Source organism: Ranitomeya variabilis, chromosome 2 (assembly GCF_051348905.1).
Source record: "Ranitomeya variabilis isolate aRanVar5 chromosome 2, aRanVar5.hap1, whole genome shotgun sequence".
Taxonomy (NCBI): Eukaryota; Metazoa; Chordata; class Amphibia; order Anura; family Dendrobatidae; genus Ranitomeya; species Ranitomeya variabilis.
The window spans coordinates 1,060,875,673-1,060,900,094 of NC_135233.1; positions in this window are offsets into that span (position 1 = coordinate 1,060,875,673).

Consider the following 24,422-nt stretch of genomic DNA (forward strand, 5'->3'; position numbering starts at 1 on the left):
TATGCATGGAGGCATATCTGTTGTTATAATGGTGGTGAAAGTGACTGGCAGTGTTGTGAATGGCTGATATGTGTCGCAGAGGGAGTCTGCGTGGTAAGTCTGATGCAATGTTGTTGTTCTGGGACCTGTAGTCCCTCAAGAGTGTGTATAGTTAGTAAGGGAGACTTACTAGGCTAGTTATGTGAGATGGGCAGGACAAACTAGCCACACATCCACATTCCCACCCAGGGGAGTGGTTAAAGGTATATAATGTGACCAGGGTGGGGGTCACATGTGTTGTGGGGGTCTTGTGTGGTTCCTGTGTTGGAAGACCTGGGAGTAGGCTTCCTGAAGAGCACAACCTGTGTTGGATTTCCTGGGAGTAGGAATCCTGAATAGCACACTGGGCAACCTGTGTTGGATCTCCTGGGAGTAGGAATCCTGAAGAGCACATGCCAGTGTGTTGGACGGTCCCATGTGGGATGGACGTCCTGAAAAGCACACAGTAAGACTATGGTTCTGGACGGTCTGTGTTGGGGAAGCTATCGTGCTTCGGTGGCTCTGGACTGACTGATGTGTGCCGGCCAGGCAAGTTGGTGAACCCCGTAAAGGCAGTTTCCCCAGGAGAGATGACTGACGAGGAGTCAGCAGGTGGAGCAGGAGCTCCTATAAGGTACCATTGACTGTTGGTGCTTGTGATAGTCTGTGAACTGTGTGGTCTCCCACGGCAACTGAACGAAGTGAGGTTCAGCGTGTTTAGAGACTGCGACCCAATGTCATATGCACTATATGACTAGGGACATGGGTGAACTGATTCGGCGTACGGACACCCATGGTAACTGGACGAAGTGAGAGGTCCAGCATGTTTAGTGTCTGTGTGAGACAAAGCCGTATATGAAGTGTACAAGAAAAAGCTGCAAGTTAATATCACCAGTTGGTGCCTGTTGTGTTTTATGAAATGTATAATATGAACTGTGCATAACCCGGTTTATGACACTTTAATAAACCGGATGGACTGTTTTGTTTGGAAAAATCGTGCCTGACTACATAATCCCGTGCCAAGCGAGTGTCCCCCAATACCCTCAGTAAGTGCAACCTTACAATATATATATATATAGCCGGGGTCAGGGTCCTATCAGTCCAGTGTCTGTGTCATCTCATATCAGTAAATACAAGGTGACAAACATGAAAATGCCATTTATATAAACAAAAAAAATCCCCACAAAGTTGAGGATAAATATATATGATAAAGAGCCAAATAGAATAAAATAGGAACAGCCAGAAGGTGCGTATAGACAATCACATATAGATGCATATGTATACTCAGTCTGAATAACATGGCCCCCAAAGGGGGAGAAGGGAAAAAAAGAAGAGATGACGTACAGGGGGCGCACTTTCTTCTTTACATGTGTGATGTTTTCCTCCCCCTCTTTCTTCTGCTTCCCTCTTTCATTCCATTCCCCTCTTTAGGGTCTTGTCCAGACAAGAGTATTTCTTTTAGGGTTACCTGGATGCATTCAGTGACCTATACCCATATGATGGTCTCTATACGCACTTTCTGACTGTTTTTATTTTCTGCAATTTGAAGCCCACAGAAAGGGACAGACAGAGACCAGAATCCAAGGGAGATAAAGTGGGCGCCATTACACATCTTGGGAGCTAATTTGGGGCCCATTATACAATATGGGGTCTAATGCGGGGGCCATTATACAGCATGCAGCTGGCCATGCGATGGCCATTATACAGTTTGAAGACTACGGTGGAGGCCAACATACAGTGTGGGTACTACTGTGGGGGCTGTCAAACTGTGGAGTCAGAAAGGAGGCATTTTTATTATGTAAGAGACACAGTGATGGCATTATTATGTGGGGAAGTATGAGGAGCACTGCTTTTGTGCCACACACACAGTAGGTGCAGTAATAGGGTCACATAAGGCAGCAGCTGCTCAGTATTGGGGTATCAGCAGTATGAGGAGTTTGTGCAGGTTGGGGATAGATGTGATGGGACTGGAAATGTGAACAAATGTGTCTTTGTTGTAATCTCAGTAAATATAAGAAAACTGACTGAACAACAATATAGTCTGAACTGGTGTATAACCAGAAAAGTCATATAGCAAATAGATCAATGGCTGCACTCAAAATTAACTGTGCTAAGGCAAGAAAATGTGCAATACATGAAATGTGAATAGCATAATGGCTTGGGAAATTTATGAAAAAAACACATGAGATTCTTAGCACAAGATTTGGCCAAAAGTTGTGAGCCCATCCACCAAACGTCAAGGTAATCTCAAAACGGATGGGTACCTGAGCTGACTGCCTAGTGTGAACATTTACCTATGGCTAATAACATGGTAAAGCCTGCTTTTATAGGAAGCTCAGAACCAACTGTGTCTGGATGTAACTTTTGGCCAAATCTTGTGCTAAGAATCTCATGTGTTTTTTCATAAATTTCCCAAGCCATTATGCTATTCACATTTCATGTATTGAACATTTCCTTGCCTTAGCACAGTTAATTTTGAGTGCAGCCATTGATCTATTTGCTATATGACGTTTCTGGCTATGCACAAGTTCAGACTATATTGTTGTTCAGTCAGTTTTCTTATATTTACTATGTACTATTTTTTCTGACTTGAACGCCCCGCCCTTCCTTGCCTTAGCACAGTTAATTTTGAGTGCAGCCATTGATCTATTTGCTATATGACGTTTCTGGCTATGCACCAGTTCAGACTATATTGTTGTTCAGTCAGTTTTCTTATATTTACTATGTACTATTTTTTCTGACTTGAACGCCCCGCCCTTCACCATGCTGTGATTTTTAATTACATCCAGACACAGTTGGTTCTGAGCTTCCTATAAAAGCATGCTTTACCATGTTATTAGCCATAGGTAAGTGTTCACACTAGGCAGTCAGCTCAGGTACCCGTTTTGAGATTACCTTGACGTTTGGTGGATGGGCTCACAACTTTTGGCCAAATCTTGTGCTAAGAATCTCATGTGTTTTTTCATATTTTTTCCTTGCCTTAGCACAGTTAATTTTGAGTGCAGCCATTGATCTGTTTGTTGTAATCTCTACAGCCGAGTCCTGGCTGGAGAAGTCGTCATGTTAGTCTGGGCCAGATGGAATAGATCGGAAAAGTGAACGATTCCATAAGAATGAACATCATCTGTAAGTCACTATCTGTTACTGTACTGTAATCTCTTACATGTTCTGCAGCACTGGTATCTACCACTATATGGTCACCATATGGTGGTAGTGTTGGTCTTTGTTTACTGATTTATTTTCAGTTACAGCAGGATCAACTGCTGAGGTCCCCCTTTAGCCATGATTAAAGTGTGCCACCATAGTTGTAATCAAGGGTTAGGGGCCTACTCAGTTGGTTCGCCCACCTGACCTGAACCCCTAGCTATGCCTCTGGTGTTACTATAAACTAGTATGAACCCAAAAAGATCCCTTCTGATGCTTTTCCTCCTCAATACTGAGGATTCTTTAGTGGAGTATGCTTTGTGGTGGGGTAAGAACCAAATAGGGTCCTGTACTGACAGGAAACCCTAGTAAAGGCCTGCAGGCTGTTGTATGGCAGCATATAAATGTGTGGTTCCCATGCATCCTCCCTGCATTAAATAGGGTATGGATTAGTTCACCTATGTCAGGCATTCTACATCATTTTTGGGTAGTGAGGTCAATCACATGTCCCCATGTATCCTGGGAGGAGGGGTGTACTATAACGTGCCATTGGTACGCTCTGTGATAGGTTAACTCCTGGCCAAACCACCTCAGCCGTCGCGTCATGAAGCACATGTGAGAACTCAAGTGTGATGACTTGGTTTGGGGATTCAATCCTTTGACCTGTTGCTTCATGGTTGATTCTTCTGTCTGTTGGACTATTGCCCTCTTCTTTGCTGTCCAAGTGTTGATTGTTCTTATTGTCTTTATTCTTCCTTATTGGTTTACTCCTCTCCAGGTGTTTTACATTTTCCAATTTTGGCTCTCCCTATGACAATCTGGGTTGGACTTTATATATTATCCTTTCACTGCACTTCCTTGCTGGCTATAGCTCAAGGCGGATTTGTGCTAAGGAGTTCCAGCCTTTTAGTTCTGGGATTTTCCCTGCTAAGCATAGACCATTTGTATTACTGCTGAGTGTTTGTTTATCTACCTTCCCAGCACCTTTACCTTTGACCACAGTTAGGGTACCGTCACACAGTGCCATTTTCATCGCTACGACGGCATGATTCGTGACGTTGCAGCGTCGTATGATTATCGCTCCAGCGTCATAGACTGCGGTCACACGTTGCAGTACACGGCGCTGGAGCGATAATTTCATGACGTATTTGCGATGTAGAAGCCGTTGGTTACTGTGCGCACAATCGTATACAACCTGTGTCACACAATGCAATCATGCCGCCACAGCGGGACACTAGACGACGAAAGAAAGTTTCAAACGATCTGCTACGACGTACGATTCTCAGCGGGGATCCGGATCGCAGTAGCGTGTCAGACACAACGATATCGTAACGATATCGCTAGAACGTCACGAATCGTGCCGTCGTAGCGATGAAAATGGCACTGTGTGACGGTACCCTACTGTGCGCACAATCGTATACAACCTGTGTCACACAATGCAATCATGCCGCCACAGTGGGACACTAGACGACGAAAGAAAGTTTCAAACGATCTGCTACGACGTACGATTCTCAGCGGGGTTCCGGATCGCAGTAGCGTGTCAGACACAACGATATCGTAACGATATCGCTAGAACGTCACAAATCGTGCCGTCGTAGCGATGAAAATGGCACTGTGTGACGGTACCCTTAGGGTTCACAGAGTTATTCTTGTTTCATTTATTTTTAGTTCCCCTTAGTTTTCCCTCTCTCACCTTTATAAACGTGCTTAAAGTTTTCTCACACTGGGTCTTAGTGTCTACCTGTACACTTTCTTCTCTCTTTGTTAGCCATGTGTAGTGTCCTTTCCTCTGGCTCCTTAGGAGGTAGGAGAATGCCCTATACAGCCTTTTAGGGTCAGGTTTTTAGTTGAGCGGCTAGGAATTGTCTAGTCTGTACCAGTAGGGTGTGAATGCAGCTTCTCTTTGCTACCCATGTGTGAGTTTGTCCCTTTCATAACACAGAGGATTGAGACTTAATAACAGTAGTGATATAGTCCGGGAGAGGAGCAAGATAGAGGAATGTGTTGTCAAGGTAGCGTGTGTCCCCAATCACTTATAGAGTGTTGTAGCCAAAGCTTGATTTTGGAGATCGGCACAGTGGGTAGATAGGATAAATAAGTAAAATATACATATGACAAAGTCAAAGACAGGGGAGGGTGTCTCCGACCTAAAGTATGATCTAAGTGGGGTATTGGACAAATTAAGGCAGAAGGAAACAAAGATAAGGGGTACAGAACTGATGCATCCCACATTGGGAAGTATGTACATGAGATACTAATGGGACTTGAAGGGCAAATATAACTAAATGTGGGATATTAGTGTAATTGCCCAAAGCTCATTAAGCATCACATTCACAGTTGGTAAGATCCATGAGAATTACAAAAGGAGACCAACAGTGGTTGGATGCATTTAAAGGAAGTAGCCAAGAGTGAGCTGCTCATTAAGGCCATGGGGGGGGCGAGGTCCTAAGACAGAATATCCATCTAGTCTCTCTGTGTAGTAAAAGTTTGTCAAAATTACCTGCCCTTTTAAATGGTTTAAGCATGTGAATGCACATAAATTTAAAAGGCCAAGTGTTACCCAGGTGTTCCTGATTACTCCTGAGTAATCTGTAGGGCCAGTCGATATTCCAACTTGGGTTTTTTTGCTGGTACCTATACAGAGAACATTTCTCCAAAAAGTAAGATCTTTGTCCCCATGAGACGTTGCAAACTTTGACTTTTTCACTGCCACATATACTCTTCCAATTAGCTCATGTAATTTCAATCAGAAGTTTTCAAATGATATTCTTATACAGAATTTTCAAAGCTATTTAAAGACACGGTTAACTTGTTGTATGTAAACTACTGACCCATGGGAATTTTTAAATAGTGAAACATAATTGGAACTATTTCTTGTGTCATGTACAAACTAGATGTTGATTTATGTAGTGGAGGATGTCACATGATGACTGGAACCAATCAGCTGCCAGTAACTGCAGCTGTGAAGGCAAGAAGACAGTCTCTTAGCTCTTTTTTCTGGAATGTTCCCCCTCATTACATCATCCCTTGTGAGTAGTTAGCATATTTACTTGCCACTGCATTTTAAGTAGAGATTAGCAGATCTTTTGAAATTTAATTTCGCCAGCTACATAACATTTTTTCCAAAAAATTCAATTTGCAGTGAATAAATTCTCAATACTAAACAGATTGTAATTGCTTGGAAAATACACATTAGGGAAAAGAAAAAGTGAGCGAGAACTCTGATGACCATAAGAGCTTACACTCTACATGGAACAGGTAGGACCTCGCTGACCAAAAGAGATTACTTTATACAGGGTAGAAAGAGAGAGGACCCTGCTGACCATAAGAGCTTACACTCTACAGGAGAGAGAGGACCCCACTGACCATAAGAGCTTATACTCTACAGGAGAGAGAGGACCCCACTAACCATAAGAGCTTACACTCTACAGGAGAGAGAGGACCCCACTGACCATAAGAGCTTACACTCTACAGGAGAGAGAGAGGACCCCGCTGACCATAAGAGCTTACACTCTACAGGAGAGAGAGAGGACCCCGCTGACCATAAGAGCTTACTTTGTACAGGAGAGAGAGAAGACCTCACTGATCATAAGAGCTTACACCCTACAGGAGAGAGAGGACCCCGCTGACCATAAGAGCTTACACTCTACAGGAGAGAGAGGACCCTGCTGACCATAAGAGCTTACACTCTACAGGAGAGAGAGGACCCCTCTGACCATAAGAGCTTATACTCTACAGGAGAGAGATGACCTCACTGACCATAAGAGCTTACACTCTACAGGAGAGAGAGGACCCCACTGACCATAAGAGCTTACACTCTACAGGAGAGAGAGGACCCCACTGATCATAAGAGCTTACACTCTACAGGAGAGAGAGGACCCCGCTGACCATAAGAACTTATACTCTACAGGAGAGAGAGGAACTCACTGATCATAAGAGCTTACAATCTACAGGAGAGAGAGAGGACCCTGTTGACCATAAGAGCTTACACTCTACAGGAGAGAGAGAGGACCCTGTTGACCATAAGAGCTTACAGGAGAGAGAGAACCCCACTGATCATGAGAGCTTACACTCTACAGGAGAAAGAGAGGACCCCACTGACCATAAGAGCTTACACTCTACGAGAGAGAGAGAGGACCTTGCTGATTATAGGAGCCTACATTCTGCAGGAGCGAGAGAGAACCCCACTGATCATGAGAGCTTACACTCTACAGGAGAGAGAGAGGACCCTGTTGACCATAAGAGCTTACACTCTACAGGAGAGAGGACCCTGTTGACCATAAGAACTTACACTCTACAGGAGAGAGAGAACCCCACTGATCATGAGAGCTTACACTCTACAGGAGAAAGAGAGGACCCCACTGACCATAAGAGCTTACACTCTACAGGAGAGAGGACCCTGTTGACCATAAGAGCTTACACTCTACAGGAGAGAGAGAACCCCACTGATCATGAGAGCTTACACTCTACAGGAGAAAGAGAGGACCCCGCTGATCATAAGAGCTTACACTCTACGAGAGAGAGAGAGGACCTTGCTGATTATAGGAGCCTACATTCTGCAGGAGCGAGAGAGAACCCCACTGATCATGAGAGCTTACACTCTACAGGAGAGAGAGAGGACCCTGTTGACCATAAGAGCTTACACTCTACAGGAGAGAGGACCCTGTTGACCATAAGAACTTACACTCTACAGGAGAGAGAGAACCCCACTGATCATGAGAGCTTACACTCTACAGGAGAAAGAGAGGACCCCGCTGATCATAAGAGCTTACACTCTACAAGAGAGAGAGAGAGGACCTTGCTGATTATAGGAGCCTACATTCTACAGGAGAGAGAGGACCCCGCTGACCATAAGAGCTTACACTCTACAGGAGAGAGAGGACCCCACTGACCATAAGAACTTATACTCTACAGGAGAGAGAGGAACTCACTGATCATAAGAGCTTACAATCTACAGGAGAGAGAGAGGACCCTGTTGACCATAAGAGCTTACACTCTACAGGAGAGAGAGAGGACCCTGTTGACCATAAGAACTTACACTCTACAGGAGAGAGAGAGAGGACCTTGCTGATCATAGGAGCCTACATTCTACAGGAGCGAGAGAGAACCCCACTGATTATGAGAGCTTACACTCTACAGAAGAGAGAGGACCCCACTGACCATAAGAGCTTACACTCTACAGGAGAGAGAGGACCCCACTGACCATAGGAGCCTACATTCAACAGGAGAGAGCATGAGATGACCCCACTAATCATAAGAGCTCACACTCTACAGTCAAAAAAAAGAGAGGACATTGCTGACCTTAAGATCTTGCACTCTACAGGAGGCAGACACGGAGGACCCCACTGATTATAAGAGCTTACACTGTACAGGTGAGAGAGAGGACTCTGCTGATCATAAAAGCTTATAATGTACAGTACATTGACAGAGGACCCTGCTGACCATTAGAGCTTACACTCTATAGGAGAGGAGATAAGACCCCACTGACCATAAAAGCTTACACTCTACAAGAGAGAGAAAGAGAGAAGCAACCCTGCTGACATTTAGAACTTACACTCTACAGGTGAGATAGAGAGAGGACCCCACTGACCATAAATGCTTACTAAGTAAAGAAGTTTTACCCAATGACTTTAGAGATGAACAACAACTCTGCTGAACATACTGTGCTCCATTTGAAGCTGACGGCCCCTTCCCCTATACAAGGTATGATAATCCATAAGAGATCAAAGCTGCAAGACATTATGGGGGGATCCGCACAGAAAAGCAAAATGACGTGAGCCCGCTCTCTGATGCTTCAGCAGTGTAGGAAATATTGATTATTTTTGGTGCTTTTCTGCGTCTATCTACATCTATATATATAAATTCGAGTGTATGTGTGTATGTATGTGTGTATCGACGATAATGTCATAATGGTTGCCATGGCAAAGATGACATCGTAATGATTGCCATGGCAACGATGATGTCATATTAGGTTACAATGGTGAGGTTATGTCATAATGGTTGCCATGGTGATGATGATATAATAGGTTGCTATGACGACAATGATGTCAGAATGGTTGCCATGGTGAAGTTGATGTCATAATGGGTATATGGGCACAGAACTATGGGATGGAGGATGTGTGATGAGTATATGGGCATGGGACTATGGGATGGAGGATATGTATGACGGGAATATGGGCATGGGACTATGAGATGGAGGATATGTATGATGGGTATATGGGCATGGGACTATGGGATGGAGGATAATCGTTATAATTAGTTATAACCAATCACAGTTAGTTACTATGCCCGGGCAACGCCGGGCTCTTCAGCTAGTTATTAAAAAAATCTAAAAATATTGTTTTTTTCACACTAGCCTCTTGATCAGTTAACAATAGGCTGAATTGTCCTGATTTCTGGAGCTCCTTTGAGCTTATTTGTTAGCTTTATTTCACAGACTGAGGCAGGATGAGCAGAGTCATCTCATCATTATTTGAGGTTAGGTGAAATAATGACAGCCATATTGTATGGCTAGGTATTACAGGATAGTAACACTATATGCACAAATAAAGTTTTGTAGGCAGCTCTCCTGTCACTCCCTGGTCTCTGGGTGGCATGATAAGCATGAAACAAACAGGTGAATTCACCATCAACAGTAGGTTTATATAAACTCATGGTGGCGGTTTAGGAAAGCCTGTAGAGCTGACAGGCTCCCTTTAAGGCCTCTATACACAATGGATAGCTGTCAGCTGAACTATCACTCCGGACTTCCCTAAATACAGGAATGCTGAACTCAACCATGCATTCCTATGATCTCTACTCCGACTGTGTTCTCCATTCTCTTCTTTCCGGCTCATCTCCCCATCAAACAGAAGGATTAACCGTTGAAATTACAATGTCAATCATCATGTCAAGGTAAAGTCATGAGGTCCCTATGCACATTAGATGGTCAGATGCCTCCGGAACGCTGCGATCTTCTTTGATCGCAGTGTTTTGGGGGTTAAAGTGCTGGGAGCGGTCCGTGACCACTCCTGGCACATAGTGCCGGTTGTCAGCTGTGATATTCAGCTAAGACCCGGCACCGATCGGCCGTGCTCCTTCCGCAAGCGAGGCTGATCGCGTATGATGTACCATCCCATCGAGGGTCAGATATGCCCAGGTCACCTCGACGGGATAGTACGTCTGAGGTCAGAGAGAGGTTAATGATAAGTAGGGGATCAAATACTTATTTCTCACTGCAAAATGCAAATAAATTTATATAATTTATACAATGTGATTTTCTGTATTTTATTTTTGATATTCTGTCTCTCAGCGTTAAAATTAACCTACCCTTAAAATTATAGCCTGTTCATGTCTTTGTCAGTGGGCAAGCTTACCAAATCAGCAATGGATCAAATACTTATTTCCCCCACTGTATATATATTTATTTATTTTTAATTTTTTTATTTATCTAAGTTTTTTATGTCCTAAGGTCAAAGGAGACCTAAGAGCATTATAAGGTACAATTGATTCCTGGACAAATTCAAACGGATCTACCTCATTGAATTTCAGCAGATTCACTCATTTTTAATAATTTAATATGAGGAATATTTCTTTTCTTCAGACTTAGGAGACATTCCCTTTAAAACTTCAATACAAGGATTGCCATTTGGAGACTGTGATTGTGCTCAGCTTCTAGGAAAGACACGTATGTGATTGACTTCGAGAGGAGTAACTACTGTATAATCAAATATTTATGGTTGTTTTTCCCTTGCACCATACAATGACCAGTTCAACACGAGTTACTTTAAGCCACTTTATCAAGATGTTTTGGAAAATAACCCTACTTTAGGGAATAAGTCAAAGCAATCTGATAGAAGAAATCATTTTCGGTAATATAATTTTCTGTGCTTATCTAAAACTTTCCAGTGACTTCACCGTTATATTTACTAACTCTTCGAATTGTTTTCTTTATCCACTTTGCCCAAAATGTTTTCATCTTTATTTTTTTTCTTTATGACACGACTTGTACGAAAAGTGTTGTGAAAGGAATATAATTCAAATCAGCAGTGAAGCCATATATTACTCTGGAGGGGACAAGGATGGATCAGAAAGTTGAATAGGAATATTTTTAGGAGAATATTCTTATCTTTGTAAGAAAGGAGAAGGATTTTTTTGTTTTTAATTTTTTTCAAAACAAAAGTCAGAATCCGGACCTTTGCTTTTGGCTATAAAATCTTCCCTTCAATGCTCTAGAGAAGATCCAAGTAAAAGCGGGAATAGTGTGGGATGAATGCATAAATAGGGAGAGAGATACATGTTTTGACACATGCTGAGAAATCACTAAACTTCAGCATAGAAGCAAGGGACCTTCTTGGAAGAAGAGAAAAGTCTATAGACAGAAGAAGATGGGCTGGTGATCCGTGCTTCTTCAGTTCTTGATGGGCCACATGAGCACTGTATTGTTTGTAGCGGAGGAATATAAGAGCAGTAGTGTTTGATGGTTTATAGAATGCTATTCCACCTCTTCCTTTTGGGATTCAAGAGTCAGAAGATAAATCTGAGCATTGGAACTTGGAAATTCTATCACGTAAAGTGCCTAACTCCTTATGGAGGATAAGGGTGAAAAATAGTCCACTGGACAGTAGTCCAAGGCAAATCTAATAGTATTCCGATTCCTAAAGTTCTAAAGTAAACAAGAGAAAAGTTTAGGAACTGGAAATCTTAGTATACTTTGGTGTCTGAGGCGGCCTAAATGTCTCTTTGTCACATAAATAGACACCAGAATTGTAATCGGCACATAGCAGGTGGGAGCATTGTCACACATTTTCCATTGCATTGGAAACTGCATGTCTGCAGCCCTGAATTGTGTTATGAGAAAATAGATTAATGAATCATATTAGTTGATTTCCCCAAAAATTTGGATTCAGCTGTCTGCTTTCCCTTGGCTGGTTATTTAGAAATGTAAAAATATGGGAAACCCCACATAGGTTTTTTAAATTATTAATTTATTTTACACTGCCACTCACTCGAGCAGCGTCCTGTTCCTATGGTAGTCAGAACCACCCGTGAACAGGCGGTTATACAGGCCAGGTCTTGGGTGGCTCGAGCCAATCACAGCCATGCTTGGCATGGTTGTGATGGCAACAAAAATTCCCACAGCCTAAAATTTGTTGAGTGTAGTGGTGCAGCCTATCAATAAGCTTTATTAAGCATCCGAACTCCGAACAATAACAAACTTCTTACGGGCTTCTGGAAGAAGTCTGTGTTCGGAGTTCAGCATGTGACACAAGGTGTCTTGTACAAAGCCCCAAACTTTACAGTTCGGATTCACTCATCCCTACTATTTAGTAAAGGCTTTCAAAATATCAAGATCTCTGCTTGCTATGATTTAACCCCTTTCTGACATCCGATGTACTATCCCATGGAGGTGACCTTGGCCTGTCTGACCATCAATGGGATACTACGTCATATGCGATCAGCTGCGCTCATGGGGGGAGCGCGGCCGATCGTGGCCAGGTGTCAGCTGATTATCACAGCTGACACCTGGCAATATGTGCCAGGAGAAGTCATTGACAGCTCCCGGCACTTTAATCCCCAGAACACTCTGATCAAACAAGATAGCAGCATTCCGGTGGCATAAGGAAGCATCACACAGGGAGGGGGCTCCCTGCGTGCTTCCCTGAGGCCCTCAGAACAACGCGACGTGATCGCGTTGTTCTGAGGGTCTCCTTCCTGCAGGTTCCCAGATCCAAGATGGCCGTGGGGCCTCCTGGGTCCTGCAGGGAGGTGGCTTGTCAGTGCCTGCTGAGAGCAGGTGCTGAGAAGCCTCCTACACTGCCTGTCAGATCGCTGTTCTGACACAGTGCTCTGCAAAGTGTCAGATCAGTGATCCGACTTTATACAGTGATGTCCCACATTTTTTTATGTATATAAAAAAACAATAAAAGTACACATATTTAGTATTGCCGCGTCTATAACGACCTGACCTATAAAACTGTCCCACTAGTTAACCCCTTCAGTGAACACCGTAAAAAAAAATGAGGTAAAAAACAATGCTTTATCATCATACCACCAAACAAAGAGTGGAATAACACGCGATCAAAAATACGGATATAAATAACCATGGTACCGCTGAAAATGTCAACTTGTTTCGCAAAAAAATGAGCTGCCACACAGCATCATCAGCAAAAAAATAAAAAAGTTATAGCCCTCAGAATAAAGCAATGCAAAAATAATTATCTTTTATATAAAATAGTTATTATTATATAAAAGCACCAAAACATTAAAAAAATATAAATGAGGTATAGCTGTAATCGTACTATCCCGAAGAATAAAACTGCTTTATCAATTTTACAACACGCGGAACGAGATAAACGCCCCACCCAAAAGGAATTCATGAATTGCTGGGTTTTGTTCATTCTGCCTCCCAAAAATCTGAATAAAAAGCGATCAAAAAATGTCATGTGCCCAAAAATGGTAGCAATAAAAACGTCAACTCATCCCATAAAAAACAAGACCTCACATGACTGTGTGGGCCAAAATATGGAAAAATTATAGATCTCAAAATGTGGCGATGCAAAAACTTTTGTTTGCAATAATAAGCGCCTTTTAGCGTGTGACAGCTACCAAACAAAAATCCGCTATAAAAACCAGCTGTAAATAATAAATCAAACCCCCTTTTGTCACCCCCTTAGTTAGTGAAAAATAATAAAATAAAAAAATGTATTTATTTCCATTTTCCCATTAGGATTAGGGCTAAAGTTAGGGTTGGGGCTAAAGTTAGGGTTAAGGTTGGGGCTAAAATTAGGGTTAGGGTTGGGGCTAGAGATGGGGTTAGGGTTTGGATAATGTTTACGGTTGGGATTAGGGTTGGGATTAGGGTTAGGGTGTGTGTCAGGGTTAGAGGTGTGGTTAGGGTTATGGTTAGGGTTGGGATTAGGGTTAGGGGTGTGTTGGGATTAGGGGTGTGGTTAGGGTTGCGATTAGTGATAGGCGCGTGTTTGGGATTAGGGTTAGGGTTAGGAGTTGGCTAGTTAGAATTGGGGGGTTTCCACTGTTTAGGCACATCAGGGGCTCTCCAAACGCGACATGGCATCCGATCTCAATTCCTGCCAATTTTGCATTGAAAAGTCAATCGGCGCTCCTTCCCTTCTGAGCTCTGCCATGCGCCCAAACAGTGGTTTACCCCCACATATGGGGTATCGGCGTACTCAGAACAAATTGTTCAACAACTTTGAGGTCCAATTTCTCCTGTTACACTTGGTAAAATAAAACAAATTAGAGCTGAAGTAAATTTTTTGTGAAAAAAAGTTAAATGTTCATTAATTTAAAAAATTCCCCAAATTCCTGTGAAGCACCTGAAGGGTTAATAATCTTCTTGAATGTGGTTTTGAGCACCTTGGGGGGTGCAGTTTTTAGAATGGTGTCACACTTGGTTATTTTCTATCATATAGACCCCTCAAAGTGACTTCAAATGTGATGTGGTCCCTAAAAAAAATGGTGTTGTAAAAATGAGAAATCGCTGGTCAACTTTTAACCCTTATAACTTCCTAACAAAAAAAAAATGTGGTTCCAAAATTTTGCTGATGTAAAGTAGACATGTGGGAAATGTTACTTATTAAGTATTTTGTGTGACATATCTCTGTGATTTAAGGGCATGAAAATTCAAAGTTGGAAAATGGTGAAATTTTCAAAATTTTCGCCAAATTTCAGTTTTTTTTCACAAATAAACGCAAGTTATATCAAAGAAATTTTGCCACTATCATGAAGTACAGTATGTCACGAGAAAACTTTGTCGGAATCACCAGGATCCATGCAAGCGTTCCAGAGTTATTACTTCATAAAGGGACAGTGGTCAGAATTGTAAAAATTGGTCATTAACATGCAAACCACCCTTGGGGTTAAGGGGTTAATAAGTATCCTTGGTGTCCTGGTCATGTAAGCATTACCACTATGGTGCAGTTATAGTTATGTCTTGTAAGGTGTTGCACAGCTCATATAACCTGGAGACTGGATGCAAAAAAATGAAGGATCCTTTGTAACTAACACTAAGCATAGATTTTAAAAACAGTAAGCAATTTCTGCAGAAATCATATTGAGAAATTATATCATTTTGTCTTGTACAATATTTGGTAAAACCAGAACATTCCTGTGAAAAACTGATTCACGGGAGAAATGAATGGGTAGAAAGGAGATAATAAAAGTTCAGTATTAACCTCCTTGGTTGTTTGTTATTACTATGCTTTCATACTTCCGCAACCCTTAATAAAAAAAAAAGTCCTTGCTTCTGGACACGTAGACTCTTTATTTCATGTGCCACTTTTATGTGTTTAAAGCCTTTTATTACATTGCTTTTTTTTCCAGCAGGCAATGTCATAGGGAAGATAGAAAGTGCATCTGTTGTGAATAGAGAGACGAGGAGATCTTAGAGGGCCTAGTGATCAAGGACTTTGGGGCTATGGGAAAAGAAAATTGAATGTTTCTAAATTAAGGAGACCAGGTAACGCCCTTTCTGCGCGCCCTCCACCCAATAATGCGATACTTTACACCCTCAGCCCACTTTGTCCTCTAAATAGTCCAAGGTGCTTACATATGGCTACAGTAACGCTCGGAGCGGAGCATCTACGTAACCAGCATTTTATCTAATGCACCGTACATCTTATCACTGTTATTATCTGAAAAAACCTGCATAATAAGATTGGCTTGATGTTGCACACTCTGGCACACGAGACGCTTTGGAACATCTGTTTTCTGCCTGATAACAGGAGAATTTATAATAACTGTTTCTGTGCATATTCATGGTAACACTCCAATTACTATAATTATTAGGAATTATTTAAGAATAATCTTTTCCAGGCTAGTATAAATTTTAGTAAATATAGACATTTATGAGAACTCTTAGACTACAGGGAGGAATTTGCCTATGTTTGATGATGAGCGGATCGATTCTAAACTAATCAAATTTGTTTCCCAAAACTTTGTGGATTCTGGTGAATTTTAATTCTTGGGATTTCAATTTGCACAAAAACAGCAAAATGGCAGCGAGCCACTATTTTTCTGGATTCATATGGGCTGGAAGTGGTTAAGACACATTAAAAATACTCACCTAGCCCCTCGTTTGTCAATTTCACTACAGCCCTCCGCTTCCTAGATATCATCTTCACTCTTCCCCATTGTTTTGCTAGGCCTTGACATGCGTTCTGACAGCATGACATCGAGACAAAACCAGTGCTGGAAAAAGTTAATGTATAGTAAAGAGGAGACCAGGAATAGGAAATAGGAGCAGATCAATGGGGTGCAACGGCGGCAAGAACTGTTGAAGCGTTAGGTGAGTATGAATGTATATTGTTTATTAGCCCCTCTTGGTCCATCATTGAATTAAGCATTGAGGTCAGGAGACCTCAAAGCTTTTTTAGAATAACAATTGGGGCTAATTCCACACAGAGTGAATAAGTTCAATGCAAAATTAATTTCTTGGCTGACTTTGAGCAAATTTGCAGAATTGGAATTTTGACAAATTTTCTCATCTTTGTTGAACACCTTTAGTCAATACACTCATTAGCAATAACATTTTAAAGCTTGAAATTCAAATTCAGCGCTTTACTCCAATTCGGCCAAGAAATCTGATTCCCAAAGAATTTAATCTATGTGAACAGCATGTGCCTCCAGAGTCATTAGAGAAAGAAAACTATTTTTGTAAAATTTGAGGCAAATTCTATTTTCCTCAAACTGATTTGCTCATCTATAATTAAAATCTTGTCAAAATTACATCAGCCAATGGATGGGATAGATTTGGCAGGAAGAGAACAGTGAGTTCCTGAAGTTTGTCAGTTCCTGAAGAGGAGACGAGGGTAAGAGCAAAGATTTGAGTGACTTGAGTGACTTTGACAAGGGCCAAATTGCAATAGCTAGACAACTGGGATAAACAGTAGGTCTCTTAGGGTGTCCCTGGCATGCAGAAGTTAGTAGTACGTACCAACCAAATGGGGATCAAAGTAGGACAACCGATATAGATGTCTGTGACTGTTCCATGCAGTCTGATAACACAAAAGAGACAGTGTAGCACAAACTTCTAAAAAAAAGTGGCCATTTACCAGTCAGAGCGCCCATGTTGAATCTCTCTACCACCAAAACCACTGACAAAGGGCATTAGATTTTATTATTTTCTGTCATGTGGAGAGGCAATTGCACATGATAGAAAATAAGAGATGGCACCAGGGTTGAAGGCAAGTCAATGGAGGCAGTGTGAAATTTTGAGCTTACTTGGCCTCACTAAACATTCTACAAGCCAAGTATACCGTTTAAAATTTGCTTGCGATTGGTTGGATCACAAAAAGTTTGAGATGCTGACTTGTCTGACGCTGAAGCTAGGTGTACTCTTCTCTGCTTCAGAGGCACGCACTTAACATGTCCGGAAGTTTAAAAGATTGGTTCCAGTCATGCACAGTGCGTGCCTTGGAAGCTGGGAAGCGTACACCTGGCTTTAGAGATGCAGTGACCCTGCCAGAATGAACGGCAAGCATGCGCGAGATATGCATGAGCGGCAATGACGCCCCTCGTACACATTATGTTATCACACCCACAAGGGCTTGATAACATGAAAATAGGGCTGACTAGTCTGGGGCAACTAATCCCATCGACTAGTCCTCACTAGCATAGCAAATGTGGACAATATAATTGCTTTTTTTAACCTTATTGTACAGAAAAACATTATTCTGGGCTCGTTAGGCAGGGAATATACTCATAAATAAGTGAAGGCTGCTGGGTTGGACGGCATGGGGGACCCGACAGGTTCCCTTTAATATATTCTCAATCAAGGATGTGGATTTAGAATAGAAAAGTCAGAAAACTACCTGCAGTCTGTGAATGGGAATAAGGGAAAACTCCAGCCATAAGACTTTATCTAGCAAATGAGATTATATAATATTTTATATATTTTTTCAGATTGATTGCAGGAGAACTTAACCTTTAATTGAGGTAAGCACATTTGGTGAAAAACCAGTGACTCTCCTTTCATCCAACCCAATTGTATTGTTATCTTCTATCAATAATCAAAGTGCATTTCTGCAAATCCATTATTACTCCTTTGAATTCAGAAACAAAGAAACTACTTGATCTCTATTTCATCTCTAAAACTCTTGGTCTGTCTAGTACAGCACAACTCAGTGAATAAACACAAAGGTTATAACTGCATAGAAAAGCTGCAAAAGTATTGGTCCCCAGATACTGTCGCTTTTTATTATATACATTTTTACTTTTTATTTTTTGAATATACTAAATTGCTGTTTTTTATAAAAATGAATCAAATTATACTTTTCACTCATTATTATATAAGTTGTTTTTTTTTTATTTTATAATACATACAGCTCTGGAAAAAATTAAGAGACCACTGTGAAATGTTCAGTTTGTCTGATTTTTCTCCTTATAGGTATATTTTTGAGTAAAATATAAACTGTTCTTGTAGTCTATAAACTTCTGACAACATGTCTCCGAATTAATTTTGTATTTTTTTCTGACAAAGAAATATGGTCAAAATTTAAAAAAAAACAGTGCTTTCAGACCTCACATAATGCAAAGAAAACAAGTTCATAATCATTTAGAAACAAAAATACTAATGTTTTAAAAACCCTGCTGTGGTGTTCACAATCCTCGTGCAATAGCACAAGCTGGATGACCAAACAAGTACTAGGAATAGCCCAAAATTAATCTGAATAAAAAAATAACTTTCAACCATGTCAAAGGAGTTGAAAAGAAAAGTCTTGAGCGAGGAAAAGAAGGGCTCAATTCTGGCTTTACTAGCAGAGGGACACAGTGAGCGTCATGTTGCCTCCATTCCTAAGACTGCAGTCCATTACAATAAGGTCAAGCAACAGACATTGGGGACAACAAAGCTACAGACCGGCAGAGGGCGATAGCGACTCTCCACTGACCGGGCTGACCGACATCTTATTCAAATGTCACTCAGCAACCACAGGATGACATCAAGTGACCTACAAAAGGAATGGCAAATGGCCGCTGGGGTGAAGTGCATGGCAAGAAAAGTTCGTAACAGGCTCCTAGAGGCAGGACTCAAGTCATGTAAAGCTAGAAAAAAGCCTTTCATCAATGAGAAGCAAAGGAGAGCCAGGCTGAAGTTTGCCAAAGACCACAAGGATTGGACCATAGAGGACTGGAGTAAGGTAATCTTCTCTGATGAGTCTAATTTTCAGCTTTGCCTAACACCTGGTTATCTAATGGTTAGATGGAGACCTGGAGAGGCGTACAAGCCACAGTGTCTTGCACCCACTGTGAAATTTGGTGGAGGATCGGTGATGATCTGGGGATGCTTCAGCAAGGTTGGAATTGGGTAGGTTAATCTTTGCAAAGGACGTATAAAACAAGCCGCATACAAGGTTATCCTTGAAAAACTCTTGCTTCCTTCTGTTCAGGCAATGTTCTCCAACTCTGAGGACTGGTTTTTCCAGCAGGACAATGCAAATGCCACACAGCTAGGTCAATCAATGTGTGGATGAAGGAGCACCACATCAAGAGCCTGTCATGGCCAGCACAATCTTCAGACCTTAACCCCATTGAAAACCTTTGGAATGTAATCAAGAGGAAGATGGATAGTCACAAGCCATCAAACAAAGAAGAACTGCTTACATTTTTGTGCCAGGAGTGGCATAAGGTCACCCAAAAGCAGTGTGAAAGACTGGTGAAAAGCACGCCAAGATGCATGAAAGCTGTGATTACAAATCATGGTTATTCCACCAAATATTGATTTCTGAACTCTTCCTAAGTTAAAACATGAGTATTGTTGTTTCTACATGAATAAGAACTTGTTTTCTTTGCATTATTTGAGGTCTGAAAGCACTGTTTCTTTTTTATTATTTTGTTGATTTCTCATTTGCTGCAAATAAATACATCATTTTTAGCTTTAAATTTCAGAGACATGTTGTCAGTAGGGTTGAGCGACTTTCATTTTTTTAAGGTTGAGTCGGGTTTTGTGAAACCCGACTTTGTCCAGAGTCGAGTCGAGTGCAGTCGGCCGATTATCGCTAAAAGTCTGGGATCGACCGAAACACGAAACCCAATGCAAGTCAATGGGGAAGCATAGTCGACAGTGAGTGGAGGCCAGGAAAACACCTACAGTGCCCATTTTAATGCCAAAAACATCCATTCTTGTTTCTGAAGCTTGTCAATCTTAATTAACTTTATAATAATAGTTGGGCATTGGAAATTGGGGGTCATTTGGCAAAAGTTGTGGGGGGTAGGGCTGGTTCAAGGTTTTGGTGGGCACAGGAAACGTGGACTACGTCATGGCGGTGGAGCAGTGAGAGATAAGTATGTCAAGTTTGCAAGTGCTGTGATCCTAAGCAAGCAGGGGGGCCCACTCATTGGCATTGGCACTGGCACAGGGCCCCTCAAAGTACAGCGGTGTGTTTGCACGGCGGGGGCGCCTCCCACCAGCAGCGACACTTTTGCGTACTCTGAGGGGCCCTGTGCCAGTGACGTCGCCAACGAGTATGCCCCCCCCACCTGATGAAGGAAACTGCACTTTCATCTGCACCTTCCTCTTTGTCCCTGTGTAAGGTGGTATAACATGCGGGAAGGGGAACCTTACTTTCAGCAGGGTCAGATTCTGGCTGTGTAGAGTGCAAGGGGAATGTAGTGGTGTGGGTCAATGTACCAGCAGACTCATCTAGCAGTGGCTGGGCAATGGGCAGGATGAGGAGGAAACAGATATAGGGCCAAAGAATAAAGTAGGCTAAATGCCGTTCAAAATTGGTAACAGGACTAAACAGGCGGCACTGCTTTGTTCAGTGGAGTAGCAAACCCAAGAGCAGCAGACACTGTTTTAAGGGCCCAACCACACTAGTAGGCCAAATGCAGTTTAATATCTGATACTATAGGCCGAAAGCCAGAAGGTAGAAGCTCAGCTGTATTCAGTTGAGGGCAACACCAGGGAGGTGCAGACACCGTTAGTAGGCCCTAACCACCAATTTTTAAAAACACAGCACTTAATGAGAGCCAGAAGGTTGAAGCACAGCTTTATTCAGTTGAGGACAACAACAGGCAGGGGCAGACACCGTTAGTAGGCCGGAACCACCAATCTTTTAAAAAACAGCACTTAATGAGAGACAGAAGGTAGAAGCTCAGCTTTATTCACTTGAGGACAACACCAGGCAGGGGCAGACACCGTTAGTAGGCCGGAACCACCAATCTTTTAAAAAACAGCACTTAATGACAGCCAGAAGGTAGAAGCTCAGCTTTATTCAGTTGAGGACAACACCAGGCAGGGGCAGGCACCGTTAGTAGGCCGGAACCACCAATCTTTTAAAAAACAGCACTTAAAGAGAGCCAGAAGGTAGAAGCTCAGCTTTATTCAGTTGAGGACAACACCAGGCAGGGGCAGACACTGCTAGTAGGCCAGAACCACCAATCTTTTAAAAAACAGCACTTAATGAGAGCCAGAAGGTAGAAGCTCAGCTTTATTCAGTTGAGGACAACTTGAATTAGGGACTGCAGACAGACTTACCAGGCTGTCCCCTGTGTGGACCATGCATCCAATACATTAACCCATTGCGCCACAAAGGACACGTAACCTTCCGTGGCCATGCCTACCGCTCCATGTGTCTGTTGTCAGGTGTACCTTTGGACTCACAGATTGACAGAATGAAAGGACAATGTGGTCTTTAACATGCTGGTGGAGGGGTGGGATGGCTTTTCTCGCAAAAGAATTGTCAACTGGGTAGCTCATAGCGTGGTACAGCGTAGTCCATCATGGCTTTATTAATATTAAATAAAATAAAAAAATAGGCTCTATGCACTGTAAAATTGGTTCCAGGGGTACACGGGCAGCAGTGGTCAGGTCAGTGGAGGCCTAGTGGAAGGAGGGACCGCAGACAGGCTTCCAAGGCCTAACATACTAAAATGGGCTGGCTGTAGGCACTTTATAATTGGTTCCAGGGGTACACGGGCAGCAGTGGTCAGGTGAGTGGAGGCCTAGTGGAAGGAGGGACCGCAGACAGGCTTCCAAGGCCTAACATACTAAAATGGGCTGGCTGTAGGCACTTTATAATTGGTTCCAGGGGTACACGGGCAACAGTGGTCAGGTGAGTGGAGGCCTAGTGGAAGGAGGGACCGCAGACAGGCTTCCAAGGCCTAACATACTAAAATGGGCTGGCTGTAGGCACTTTATAATTGGTTCCAGGGGTACACGGGCAGCAGTGGTCAGGTGAGTGGAGGCCTAGTGGAAGGAGGGACCGCAGACAGGCTTCCAGGGCCTAACATACTAAAATGGGCTGGCTGTAGGCACTTTATAATTGGTTCCAGGGGTACACGGGCAGCAGTGGTCAGGTGAGTGGAGGCCTAGTGGAAGGAGGGACCGCAGACAGGCTTCCAAGGCCTAACATACTAAAATGGGCTGGCTGTAGGCACTTTATAATTGGTTCCAGGGGTACACGGGCAGCAGTGGTCAGGTGAGTGGAGGCCTAGTGGAAGGAGGGACCGCAGAAAGGCTTCCAAGGCCTAACATACTAAAATGGGCTGGCTGTAGGCACTTTATAATTGGTTCCAGGGGTACACGGGCAGCAGTGATCAGGTGAGTGGAGGCCTAGTGGAAGGAGGGACCGCAGACAGGCTTCCAAGGCCTAACATACTAAAATGGGCTGGCTGTAGGCACTTTATAATTGGTTCCAGGGGTACACGGGCAGCAGTGGTCAGGTGAGTGGAGGCCTAGTGGAAGGAGGGACCGCAGACAGGCTTCCAAGGCCTAACATACTAAAATGGGCTGGCTGTAGGCACTTTATAATTGGTTCCAGGGGTACACGGGCAGCAGTGGTCTGGTCAACGGAGGCCGATTGTAATGAGTGTCTGCCAGTTAGTAGTCCAAAACAACAAATAAATGTGAATGTCTCGCATTAAAACAAAACAAAAACACTAAAGGGTGCAATCATTAGGTTCAGGGGTGGGATCCTCTGCATTGTTTCAGACCTACTAATTTAGCGCAAAGTATTTACAGTGGTAAATAGAGGACACTGCCCCTGACTATGTTAAGTACCATCATACATGTCAACACAATGGTATTGTCAGTGGCAGGTATGGAAGGATGTCAGCGCATAGACTAAACATTGGTGGAAGTGTGAGAGATAACTGTGGAAGTGGTAGAGCAATGTTTGACCTGGGGGTGGGTGAACTCTCTTGTGGCCGGCGGTACAGGCCCAGGGCCCCTCATGTTACAACAGTGTGTCTGACGTTGGGTGCGCACCACCACCGCCAGAGACACTTTATTGTACTATGAGGGACCCAGTAGCAATGTCGTCGACCAAAAGCGAGCACACCCACCTCTTCAGACAAACAGCAGTCTCACGGGTGCTTGCGCCAAGTCGCGATACCACGGCCCCGTGTGGGGACTTTGGCCATTTAGGGAGGTGTAAACATGTCGTATGCTGGACAATAAGCTGCAGCAAATTAGACATTAGAAAAGTAATTCACAGTAGTCCACAGGCAAGAGCTTTTCATAGGAAAGCTAGGTGTCGGCCGGGCAAGGTGGGGCAAAAGATTTCGAAATCCAGTTGTGGTTCATTTTAATGAATGTTAGATCATCAACATTTCGGGTAGCCAGACGAGTCCTTTTTTCGGTTAATATTGAACCTGCAGCACTGAATACTCTTTCTGATAGGACACTTGCTGCCGGGCAAGCAAGCTCCTGCAATGCATATTCTGCCAATTCTGGCCAGGTGTCTAATTTTGATGCCCAGTAATCAAATGGGAATGACGGTTGAGGGAGAACATCGATAAGGGATGAAAAATAGTTAGTAACCATACTGGACAAATGTTGTCTCCTGTCACTTTCAATTGATGCAGCAGTACCTGTCCTGTCTGCGGTCATAGCAAAATCACTCCACAACCTGGTCAGAAAACCCCTCTGTCCAACGCCACTTCTGATCTGTGCACCCCTAACACTCCTAGTCTGCTGCCCCCTGGAGCTCGTGTGAGAACGATCACGTGCGCTGTGTGCTGGGAATGCCTGAAGCAAACGGTCAACAAGAGTTGATTGTTTGGTTGCTAATATTAGTTCCAAGTTCTCATGTGGCATAATATTTTGCAATTTGCCTTTATAGCGTGGATCAAGGAGGCAGGCCAACCAGTAATCGTCATAGTTCATCATTTTTGTAATGCATGTGTCCCTTTTTAGGATACGTAAGGCATAATCCGCCATGTGGGCCAAAGTTCCAGTTGTCAAATCTACGGTTGTGATTGGTTGAGGGGCAGTTTCAGGTAAATCTACGTCACTTGTGTCCTTCAAAAAACCAGAA